This window comes from Schistocerca cancellata, chromosome 9 (genome assembly GCF_023864275.1).
Source record: "Schistocerca cancellata isolate TAMUIC-IGC-003103 chromosome 9, iqSchCanc2.1, whole genome shotgun sequence".
NCBI lineage: Eukaryota > Metazoa > Arthropoda > Insecta > Orthoptera > Acrididae > Schistocerca > Schistocerca cancellata.
Window position 1 is genome coordinate 11143462 of NC_064634.1, and position 12458 is coordinate 11155919.

General features: G+C 43.4%; 1 protein-coding gene across 1 annotated transcript in view; it reads left to right on the plus strand.

The window, feature by feature from the left end:
• LOC126101011 (organic cation transporter protein) overlaps positions 1-12458 on the plus strand; it is a 587316-nt gene that overhangs the window by 288169 nt on the left and 286689 nt on the right. The gene's annotated exons all lie outside the window — the stretch shown is intronic.

Consider the following 12458-nt stretch of genomic DNA (forward strand, 5'->3'; position numbering starts at 1 on the left):
ACACACACACACACACACACTGCTGGCAATGTATTGTGGGAATCAGTATGTGTCTTTATATCTGGTGAAAAGTTATCTGTAACCAACTGGCCATCACAATGGACGCTGCTAATTACAAATCGCTCGATACTGTCGAAAATCAGTATGTAGCATTGCGCTATGAAAGTCATTTATCTTCCATGTGCACCATCTGAAGATGAGACTGTGAAGGTTCGAAAATTAGTTTATGCAATAAACTATTAATTTAAAAAAAGTGACTAGCAACAGTTTCCTGTATTTACTTACACAGTCATGTGTTCTTAGGCATCCGTAATCGATAACCTTAATGAAATATTAGACCAATGTGATATCTCAGGAGTCATCAGCGTGGCTGATTAGTGACGTTCTTCCAGGTGTTCATTTGATTTAGGTTGTACTCTGACCAGTCTGTCTGGTCTAAAATTCTGCACGAGACGTTCGGTGGCAGTGAACAATTTGTAGCACTTCACTTCCAAAACGTATGCGAGAGATTACAGCTGCCGTCCTCTTTACGAAGATATTCATTGAATATGTAAATTAAGAGGGTATTTCGAACTGGGGAAATAAGCACGTGGTATTTGATTTATGGTTAATAGTTAATTATAAATGTCTTATCCTTGTAATGCCAATCTTCAATCGGCCAATTACAAAGACAGTGAGTTCCAGGAAAAGTGGAGCCATCTTTGGATGTCAGTAGAACCAAGTCAACGTTGACACCGTCAGCGGGTATACAAACGATTAGCGCTGCTATGCTCTGTGGAAGGTGGAGCGGCAAACAGTGTTTAGTGTTGCTACTAGGCCTGGAAGGGTGTGTGAACGTCATACGTTCAGGGATCACTGTGAAAGATACAGACACGCGATGAACATCCGTGAGACATAGTTATCGACACCCAACAGAGTTTTAAAAGCGTACTCGCTGTGGGGTGCCCGTTTGGTCGGCTGGTCGAATCGTGCAGCATCCAGATTTGTGGGTCATTCGAATGTGACAGAGACCGGATGTTGGACTGCACTGAAATGTGAAGGCAGCCATTCTCGTCGTCAAATTTCCAGTCGTCCGTGTCTGGCCACCACAAGCGAGAACAGCCGTGCATCGACATTTGAGTCTGCACTCCGCGAGCCCCCTTACGTTGTCTGGCGGAGGGTATATTGTGTACCAGTCTCACTTACACCATTTCCTGTTCCAGTTGCGAATGGTTTGCGGAAATAAAGACTACTGTTGCACAACTACGTGGGCTCGAATTTCTCTAATTTAATCTTCACGGTCTTTTCGCAAGATATACCTAGAAGGAATAGTGGTTGACTCTTCCAGGAACTTGCGCCCCGGGTACTTGCGCCCCGGGTACTTGCGCCCCGGGTACTTGCGCCCCGGGTACTTGCGCCCCGGGTACTTGCGCCCCGGGTACTTGCGCCCCGGGTACTTGCGCCCCGGACCATACTGTGATTCAGAGCGCCTATCCTGCAGCATCTGCCATTGGATTTGGTTTAACATTTCTGTGACTTTCTAACTCACTAAAACAACCTATAACGAAACGTGCGGCTCTTCTTTGGGCTTTCTCTGTTTCCTCTATGAATCCTATCAGTTACTCATCGCAGACTCACGATCAGTATTCAAGCACTGGTCGAACGAATGCTTTGTAAGCTAGTTCCTTTGTTGATAAACTGTATTTCCTGAGTAATCTTACAATGAATTTGTCTGAAGTGTGCCTTAGGTGGTACTGATGTTACGTGGTCTTTCCATTTTAAATCGCTTCGTACGCGTACTCCTAGATATTTTATGAAAGTAACTGGTTCCACTGTGTGTTCCGCAATCGTGCAATAATAAAAGAAAGGGTCTATGTTTCTATATATTAGCAGTACGCTACGTTCGCTTATGTCGATGCTCCATTGCAACTCCCTGCACCAGGCAAATCGTAACCGTTTCACATCCGCGCCTGTCTTCCGAGAACAAGAAACGAATTCTGTGCAATATTGTCACCGCGCCGTTGGACGGTTACTGACAGCAGCCGGACTAGGGAAAAGAAAATGAAATGAGCGTGTGGCATTGTTGGCCGGGAGGCCCCATCCGGGGAAGTTCGGACGCAGGGTGCGAGTCCTTTCTCAGTCGGCGCCACACTGGGCGACTCGCGTGCCGGTGATGAGGATGAAATGATGGTGAGGGCAACACAACACCCATTCCACTTCGTAGCCACCACGAAGATGCTGTGTCACATCGCTTGTGCGCCGACTATAACACCGTTCAAACTAACTTAAATGTTGGTCGGCCGCGGTGGCCGAGCGGTTCTAGGCGCTTCAGTCCGGAACCACGCGGCTGCTACGGTCGCAGGTTCGAATCCTGCCTCGGGCACGGATGTGTGTGATGTCCTTAGGTTAGTTAGGTATAAGTAGTTCTAAGTCTAGGGGACTGATGTCCTCAGAAGTTAAGTCCCATAGTGCTCAGAGCCATTTGAACAATTTTTTAGCCTTACGTTACGTAATTTTGTTTGTTTGTTTGTTCAACAAATTGTGTGCTCGTCTTCCAGCATACATGTGTAGTTCTAATTCCTCGAGTGTATCTATAACTCTTCCTTTCTTGTTGTACGTAGTATTCATAGGGCTTTGGAGCCTCTGAAATAGCGTGGACAGTCTCTTACAAATGTGTTGCCACTGTGGAATTTTTGCTCTTTGGCAAACTAATGTGTTCTTTAAATCAGATGTCAAAGTTAGATCCCATCTGACATACAGATGGCTCCTAACCGAAATCAATTGACCGTGGTGTAAATAAATGATTTCACAGGGGCCGGCGCGGGAACGTCCTTAGCTTTTTTTAAAAAAAGCATAATACGTAGTACTAGAGATCATTTCTCTTTTCTTTACACGGAGGTACATTTAAAGTGTCATTTCATTAGGTTTTGAAAACAATATCGCGAAGGTGGCCTACGTTCTGCGCAATGTATTTCCGAGTCGAAATCGGAAGTTTCGTTGCACTTTGTCCAACATGACTCCGTGTTGCCAACAGCGGCACGAATGTTCTTTCGCAGCTCACCCAGAGTCGGTGGACGTTTCGTATACACCAACTCTTTATAAGGAAAAAGTCGCAAGCGGCAAAATCTGGTGAGCGTGGTGCACTGAATATAGCCCCCTCAGAGGTGAGACGGTTGGGGGAGTGATTACGTAAGAATCTCGTCAACGTGAGCTGTGGCGCCGTCTTGTTGGAACCAGACGTCCCCGCCATTCATTTCTTCGAGTTCGGGAACAAAAAATTGAACATAATGCTCAGATGTGAAAGTAACTGCCCTATCCTTTTCTTCAAAAAAACCACGAGCCAGTAACGCTAGTTTTGGATAATGCACACCAAGCAGTCACTTTCTGTATGCAGGGGCTGCTCATAAAGTTCTCGGGACTTCGTGGCGCTCTAATATTGCACGTCGCATGCAGACGAACTGAAATGTGTCTAACGCTCTGTGTTTGACTAACGAAACAGAGTACAGAGTTTATCCGAAATCGCAGAGACTTGACTTGGCGCAGCCGTGAGGAGATGGCGGTCCATTCACGACTGTGTCCAGCCTCTGTCATCGCACCACAGTGAGCTAGGCGGTGCGGTTTTTAGATACGCGGGTTTCTTAGCTGATAAGAGAAGTTTGAGAAATCAAAGAAATTACAACAAAAATGCAGGAAACGTTCCGTTTACGGTGTACGTTTACATTTGGAATTGAAATAAGACTCTTTCCGGAGCTGCAGAAGCAATACTACGAGCCATAGAAAACAGTCCAGTCTAAAAGTAAATTTAGAGACAAAAGAAAGTACAAATCTCTACCGCGTACTGTGAAAGTGCACGTGAGGGAACATTGTCGAAATAAACAAAAAAAAGCGAGCAGATTTGAGTACATGAACTTTGAGCGTGGCACAACGCCAACGGGGAAATAACCGACTGTATCGCGGTAAGTTCCGTAACGTGAAAGAAATGGCGTCATTTTTTTTGTCTGTGGGAATTACCGGAGAAACCCAAGACTTGCGAAATATACGCACAGACAAAAAGGACAACGTGGACAAAAACCACAGGAAGAGGTTTAAATACCGGTCCAGTATAAGCATCGAACATTTGCTCCAAGTACCTTCACGAGCACAAAGTCATCATGACTTTACCGGAACTTGAATTACTTTTTCGGGGGAGGTGGGGCTGTTCCCACTGTTGTCTTTGCCATTTGCTCTCGGGCTGTCTGTATACTGTCCGACGGAATCAGAAGGACGTGCGTGGACGTTCGTTTCATTCGGACAAGGAAGAGCAAGAATGAGTGCGGTTGTGGAACAGTCACCGGCCGACCGCTTTGTACGAAACAGGAACTGATAGTATCGTCTCCAGTCTAAGAAATCTGTTAATGTGTGTGGTGATTACTTTTGAATGGAACCATTCCATATACCCGTTGTGGTGGGTGTTCAGTTTTCTTTCGAGTGTCCCTCATACTATTCCCGTTATCGGCTGCTCTCCAAAACTATGGCTCTACATGCTGTTGGTACTTGGGCTGAGCGAGATGTCGCAGTGGTAAGACTGTGGACTGCCATCAAAGTCCTCATCTGGTAATCCATATCTGAGTTTCCCGTGAATTCCTTAAATCGCTCAAGGGAAACCCCTACGTGATTCCCCTAAGAAGAATACTGCCTCATTCTGTCCCCATCCACCCCCCACTCTCTGATGACCACGCTACTCTTCAGAGGAACCAAAACGTTCAGTTATTACACCAGGCCTCGTTCACAAGAAGACCATCACATCTGTTAGGTACGAATTCTGACGAGTCTTAGGTACGTTGCAGAGAGAATTCTGTCCTGAACACATGGCTAGCGGCTTTTCATGCGACGGCCCTAGTTTCTGTGTTGAAGATTTATTGGCTACGTTCTATACCCGTAACGTCAGTCATGCTTCGACCAAGCGAGACTAGCACAGCGGCTAAAACGCTGGAGGTACGGATTGGCCAATCCTGTGATGAAGACTTTCACAGACAAGTTCAAAAAAATTTCACGAAAACAGTTCAAAATTATTCCGAACTGCTAAAGACTAATAGAAAAATCTCTTAGAGAGAATATTTCATAAAAATGAAGTTTTTAAATTCTGCTTCAGTTTAGTGCACCCGCTTTCAAAGGAATGATCAAATATGGGTGGTTCGCTTCAAAGTCGATCGAAGAATGAACATTATCTTTGAATCCAAACGAAGTGTATTTTGCGGTATCTCTTCTGAAAAATTCGTGTGCCCTAGTTTTCCTTAATGTGCGTGGTGCCCAGTGAATTAGTTTCTATTGCTTTTGTGAGACGTGCCATCCGGTATACTATTCTAGCACAGCAAGCAATGCAAACGACAGCGGGTGAGACTATTCTATAAGCTATTCTGTGACAAACGTATCACACATTTCAGTCAGGCAGACACATATCAACTAGGCTGGCTGAACATGAACGCAGCTGGAGGTTGCAGAATTCAGACTCATGCATTTGCTGAGCATCTACTGATAGAGGGTCACAAACTACCAGCCAGTGTCCCATGTACTTCGCTTAGCAAACAAAGGCCATAAACTAAACCTGCTGGAAGCCCTGGAAATTAACAAACATCTTGCTCACAGTCCAGATCTAATCCTAAATCACCAGACACTGCTCAACACTTCCCCTCTCCTAAACTTCATAAAATTATCTCTGTTCTTCATTACTTCCCACACTCTCTCTTCCTACATATTCCCATTTTCCTGTATTCATTAAGTTGTTTTGTTGAAGTTGTCTTTGTATTCCATATAGACTGTAGTTTCAATACTTAAGGCTTTCTTTTAACTGGTAATTGTATTACTGTCCATGTTTACAACCCCTTGTAGTTGTCTCATCAAATACTGTTCATATTTTACTTATTTATTTAATGAAAACTGTTACGCAGCCACTGTTTTGATTATAATGTTAATGTTTAAATGCAGTACCATCACACTCTCAAAGATTGCATTTACTGTAGGTTCCCCTCAAACACCTCCATTTTCCTGCAGTTCTTTATTTCTGTTTATCTTACTGATATTGCTCAAGTTCCTTATGTATTCTGTAGTTACATTGATAATTGTCTCTTCTTTTAATTGGTTTGTGTATCACTCTCCATGTTTCATACCTCCCGATGTATCCTTGTCTAGTACTAATTTTATTTTATTTTATTAGTTTAGTTTATTAATAGAAACTGTTATGTATGCATGCTCTTCCTATTTTGTGCTAAAGGTTTTCCTGTCTACTCCATTGTTATTTATGTACTGTTAAATTTTTACTTTTTCATTGCATTACCACCACACTGTCAAAGATGTTACTTACTGTATGTGTAGACGTTAGTTCTCTTCCAATGTTGTTTGCAAACATTGTAACTTCTTTGGTGCTAATACTCGGTATATGTCTGAAGATGGCCTTGTAAGCCGAAAGCCCGCATCTCGTGGTCGTGCGGTAGCGTTCTCGCTTCCCACGCCCGGGTTCCCGGGTTCGATTCCCGGCGGGGTCAGGGATTTTCTCTGCCTCGTGATGGCTGGGTGTTGTGTGCTGTTCTTAGGTTAGTTAGGTTTAAGTAGTTCTAAGTTCTAGGGGACTTATGACCACAGCAGTTGAGTCCCATAGTGCTCAGAGCCATTTTTTTTTTTTTGTAAGCCGAAAACCGGTTAACAATAAAAGTAATATTGTAGAACAAAAGCAAACTGGTGCTTTTCATTTATCATTTCAAGAAAGTTTGCTGTAATGATGTACTTATTAGTGAAGTCATTAAGGCGAAAATGATTGCTTTTCAATAATTTTGGATTACATGTACTTTCTAATGAGATGAAATCGAAAAAAAGTACTCAGGGAACCTTCACGTATAACTGGAATCAACAAAAATTCAGCCTCTGCATTCTCCGAAAATAAAGGCCGTTGCACCAAAAGCCGCTAGCAAGATATTCAGGACAGGTGCTTGTACGGCATACGTATACTCACCGAAACCCGCGACTAACGGGTCCGATGGTTCCCTTGTCAGCGTCCGATCAAGAACAACACTGCCAGCAGAGCTTTGTACGCCTTGTCCACACCAGTCGAGGCAAAATCAGATTGTGAGTGAGTTAGAACAGCGGTATGCTCACACAATGGAAACAGTACTGCACAGTTCCCAAAAAAACATACACATGACGCATAAATGTACGTAGGCTTTGTAAATGATAGAAACTAAGACATCTTGGTGGAAACGCAGGCGGAGATGGATGAAGATCAGAGTCGTTACTGCGAATAGAATTTCGCAAACCATTGTAAACCGACGTCAAAACAGCAACCTCGATTAGATGACAGTCCTTCAGAATTATTGAGATCCTTGTGGAACCACCCATGATAGAACTCTTCCAGCTTGTATGCAGGAGGTACGAGACTTGAAGATCCTCGTAATTTGCGTTTTCAACTTTCTTAGTGTCTCAAAGTTGCTTGCTATTCGCAAAATCGCTCACGCGAGGAGAACAGGTGAATTAAATCACCTGTCGATATTGAATCGCACGAATGAGTTGCATTTTCTCTGAAACCTATCGTTTGGAGGTTACTTGAAGACTCAGTGATTGAACCGCGCTGTTACGTCATGTATCGTCTACCGCCTATCAAATGGGTAAACGACGATCGTCTACACCTCTATGGGAAGCAGGCCGTTCATTATACCATTGGTGGCCTCCATTCTATCGTCTTCCTTCCCAGCCTTCTTTCCACGCTTCGTGCGCTTCCTCTTGAAACTTAGGCATTCGGTCGAATGTTCTGAAATACGTACCGGGTGGCTGCAATTAAAATGCAGCTACTTTCGGAGATAGTGTGAGTTATTGTCGCATGGCAACGAAACATGACAGATATAATAATGCGTTAATGCGGAAAAGATCTGCGCTGGAAGAAAATTATTTCCAGTTTTGGCCACCATTTGCAAATCAGGCGGTTGCACGCTTGAGCGAACAGTATGGCTGTCGAGAAGAGAGATCGTGCGCTCTTAGTGAAACTATTTTACGTGGATGGCACCAATTATAGAGCTGCATTGAGAGAGCATCGCCGACTGAAAATTCTAAGGAGAGGCCCGATGACATTAAATGATTTGAAACTGACGATAACGAAATTTGAAAACAAGGCTGAGGTGGAAGTTATTGACGATGTTGTTGCTGTTGCTGCTGCTGCTGTAACCATACAGCACGTGCCCTGGGTAACGCTAGTGCTCGGCCCTTGTCCCGAGAATTGTCCGTGCCATGGTCAACAATACAGAAAATTTTACTGTCAATTTTACACTGTTACCCGTACAAGATCAAGATGGTGCAGCAACTGAAATTTCTTGCTCAGCAGCAACGTTCTGAATTCGCTCTTCGGTGTCTGGCACGGATTGAACTTCATGACATGTGGTTGGTCAATGTTCTACGGCGTAACGAGGCACATTTTACACTACAGGGTGCGGTGAATACACAGAAATGTTGGGTGATGTTAAATCGCGTGTTGTGCACGAAGATTCAGTGCACTCGCCGTATGTGACTGTGTTGTGCATTAACAAGCTCATTTCTTCTCGGTCCGTTCGTTTTGGAAGAGAATACACCCAGAGGGCCTGTCAGGTGTACCGTAACGTCTGCACGTTACCGAAACATTGTGCAGCATGTGATTCCTGTTACTGTGAGGCCACAACTGTGTGGAAACCACTGTTTGCATACAAGATGGGGAAAAACGTCATACCGATCGCCCAGTGAAACATGTGTTTAGTGGAATCTTCCACCAAAGTGTTGTCTCCAGAGGTTTTCCAAAGGCGCGACCAGCAGAATCCCCTGATCTGAATCCGTAACTTTCGGCTCTGGGGGTATCTAACGGTAGGCATTTTTCAGAGACAAGTTCTGTCTCTAACTGGCCCGAAGGCCCGTATACTGGATCACATTGCTCAGATTCCACCGGAACTGCTGCGAGCAACAGTTGTTCACGTCATTTGACTGATGCAGCATCTCGCCGACGTCTCCGGTGCTTGTACTGAACTAATTGTGTAAAGTGGTGATTGATAACAAAATAAAAATTTTGCCTTTCGCATTCGTTTCACCTTTACTGCCCGCTTCCTGTTCCTAATCCATTACCAACGGAAACATTTATATACCTCTTTCTTACATTCAAAGCGCCAAATTTCCACCTGGTGGCCAAAATTGGAACTAATTTTTCCAGCGTAAATAGGTTCGTCACTTAATGCATGTATCTATAAAGTTTTAAAGTTTTGCTGCCGTACCTCTGTGAGTAGCAACACTTCAGTTACAACCACCCGGTACAAGCGCATGCTCCTTGTATTTTGAGTGCTTGTGAGGAAGTCCAGGTACTCATTCTGTGGGATGCCTCGGAGATACGGTAGCCGCAGTATGTTCACCGAAGTTCCATACCGCACTGTAGCTCACACACACCTCGTGTATTACGTGCGCAGGAGGTAGGTTGTTCTCCTTCCATGTGGTTGGCATGTTGACACCCGACAGCACTATTCACGAGTCGTCTGCAGTCAGGAATTCGTTCAGTTCTAGAGGTCTGACGAATTGCTAAAATTGCATGAAGGCCACCGACTCTACGGTAAACACCGACGTTTCGCGAAGGAAAGAAGAAGTCACTTCTGCTTGGATATCTGAACGAAATAAGACACTGCTCACTGCCTAGGCATGATTGTCGTTTCCCTCCGTTACGAAGTATTCTATACGTCTTTCAACACACTTGGAGCGCAATTAAGCTCTGCGTCTTCTGTAGCTGAAAGTGTTCTCCCCTGCTTGGACAGCGAAGAAAGTTGAGGCGTTTTGAGATTTAGGAACAAAGATTCGTCTTCGAATTTATACCTTGCACATAGTCTACATATCTCAGAAAGCGTTATAATGTTCTACAAACATTCGATCCCACCATTTAGCGTTTGCAGAAGCAGTAGCACAAATGATACTAAGATTTTTTTCCACAGTTATTATTTCTTGATAAGTTTTGCCTTGCTAAGACGAAATGTCAGGAATCAGCGTGAGCAAAGAAAAAGAACACGCAAATTCTGCCATGTAATCATCAGCAAATTTTCCACGGACCTTACGAAGAGTAAGATAATCTTCAATGAAACGCACGTAGCTGCGATGTGAGGTGTCAGTCCGTAAAAGACGAGCACAAAGTCCGCGCGCCGGGCATTGGCAATAGTTCGCTCAGTAGGCTACTTGACTTGATGAAGATAAATAGCTTTTTAATCTCGTAAAGCCCCCACTGCGATGGATTGCCGTCGTACATTCGAAATACGACCCTATGAAACACGCCAGTCATCATACCTCTACATTGCCAGAAAAGTTCTCCATTTCTGTATTCAACAGAGAAATTAATGCCGTTTCTTTTGGCGAGGACATTAATCATCTGCGAATACTGCTATCTATCTACTGCACTTGAAGACGTTAACGTTTGCGCTTTGTTCATGACCCAAGGAACGTACCTTCCTTTTTTATTTCCAATTCACTCTGCGACTCTTGACAATGTCTTGACAATGAAGAACTTTACTGGCGCCGAAGGATTCTCGCTGTTCTTTGACGCTGGGGCACTCTGTGGCAAAGTATGTTTTCAGAATCCTCTCGAAGAATGATTCTGGCCAATGTACCAACAGATATTCACAACACATCTGTGACACTGCAGTTTTTTCGGCTTCTTTAACCCTTCGCCTTACGATTTAAGTTCGGTGAGCGTGAGCCGTAAGTGGGTGCAAGGTAGGGATGCGCCTTCCGATTCCCGGCGCTCACACACGCTAGGGCTGGGGTGCACTACGCCTGCTGGCGTCCCAAGTCGTGCAGACGCCCTCGGGGTTTGTCAGCACGTGTGTGAGATACAGTGTTACCAACTCTAAAAAACCCGAGTCGCTAAATTCAATATCAAAAGTCGCTAGAAGGTCGCTAAAACTGATTTTACTAGGGGTACTGAGAATTTCGTGCTGTGAATGGTGCAATAAGCCAGTGGGGGGAGGGGGGGTGGTAATAAAAAATTAATCTAAATTGTCTCATACGTAATTGCTATATTGTCTTAATTACATGACGCATCGCTTTCAACAACACACATATAAAATACGCTAGCGTTTAACTAAACGTGTTATCATAATTGACGCAACACATAAATAGTTGTTTCATTCACAGTAGTCAAATATACTAGAAATATGCAGCTATATTTGTAACAAAAGAAAGCAAGAACTCAAATTAGGTTACAAAATATATACATACCGGTATGCGAGCTATTCATCGTCGTCACTCAGAAGATCGAATAACTCTTCTGTTTCATGCTCTGACAGAACTGTAGTTGATGTAGAGGGTTGAACGTCGCTCAAAAGATGATGTTGCAGTTCGACTGGTTTTGTCGCAAAAGAGTAACTTTTGTTCGTTCCAATAAGCTCCAATACTTCTGTCGGTATGTCAAAAGATGCACAATCTTTATTTCATTTCTTCAGCTGATCTCTCAATATGATCATAGCATTAATTGTCTTTAACGATAATCTGTTACGTTGTTTAGTTTTTATAATGTTCATAGAACTGAATATTCTTTCCACTTCTGCATTTGAATGCGGTAGGCATAGAACAGTCATTGCTATCTGTGAAATCAAAGAAAAAGGATTCTCCCCTGCAGCATTTTTATACTGCAAAACCTCACTCCAAAATCGAACAGTGTTAGTAGTGTTATTCCACCCAATGAAGTTGATATTATGCCATTCTTGCAGCATACCGTCTACGAAATGGCCACTAAAACCCAATTCTTTGGCTACATCCGCTACAGCATTATTTTTATTCACTTTTAGTGTTCTTCAACATTCAGCATTGACATTTTTTCAGGATCGTAACGTTACTTGGCAGTTTTTGTTGAATTTCTTTTGTTAGTTTCAGACTAAACTGAATGCATCTCTTCTTCATATAAACTTTATTTTCATCAGACAAACCTGACTCAGACAATTTCTGTTCAAACATAAAGCGAAGGTTCGGATTTGCGTACATACATTCGCTTGGAACTGGTGTTGTCAGCAAATCAACAGTTGGAAAAACTATGTTTTGTCCGAGTGACTGCATGGGAAACACAAGTGTGTGTAGTAATTTAGTTGGGTCATTGTCTTCTCCTTCAAAAGCTTTCATTGCCATTTGTACGTCTTTTAAAGCATGTGTAACAATTGCCTTGAACCATGGCAAGTGAAAAATGTAGCTTTAGTTCTTCCAACTGCTCCAGAATTCTTCGTATTGCTAATTCAATTGAAAGCCAACGTGTTGCACAGACCTTCGAAATTTTTAGTGGCTGCTTTCCACAATTTATTGTCTCATAAACCTTTTTATATTCCTCTTGTCTTTTGGGTGAAATGGAGGACCAATTGTAGGTTTCCCGTACAAGAAACTCTATGTTTCTAGGTATGGTACTCACTGAGGCGTGCGAAACTGCAAGTTGAAGAGAGTGACAAATGCTACAGATCAGTACCAAATGTTTCAAACCA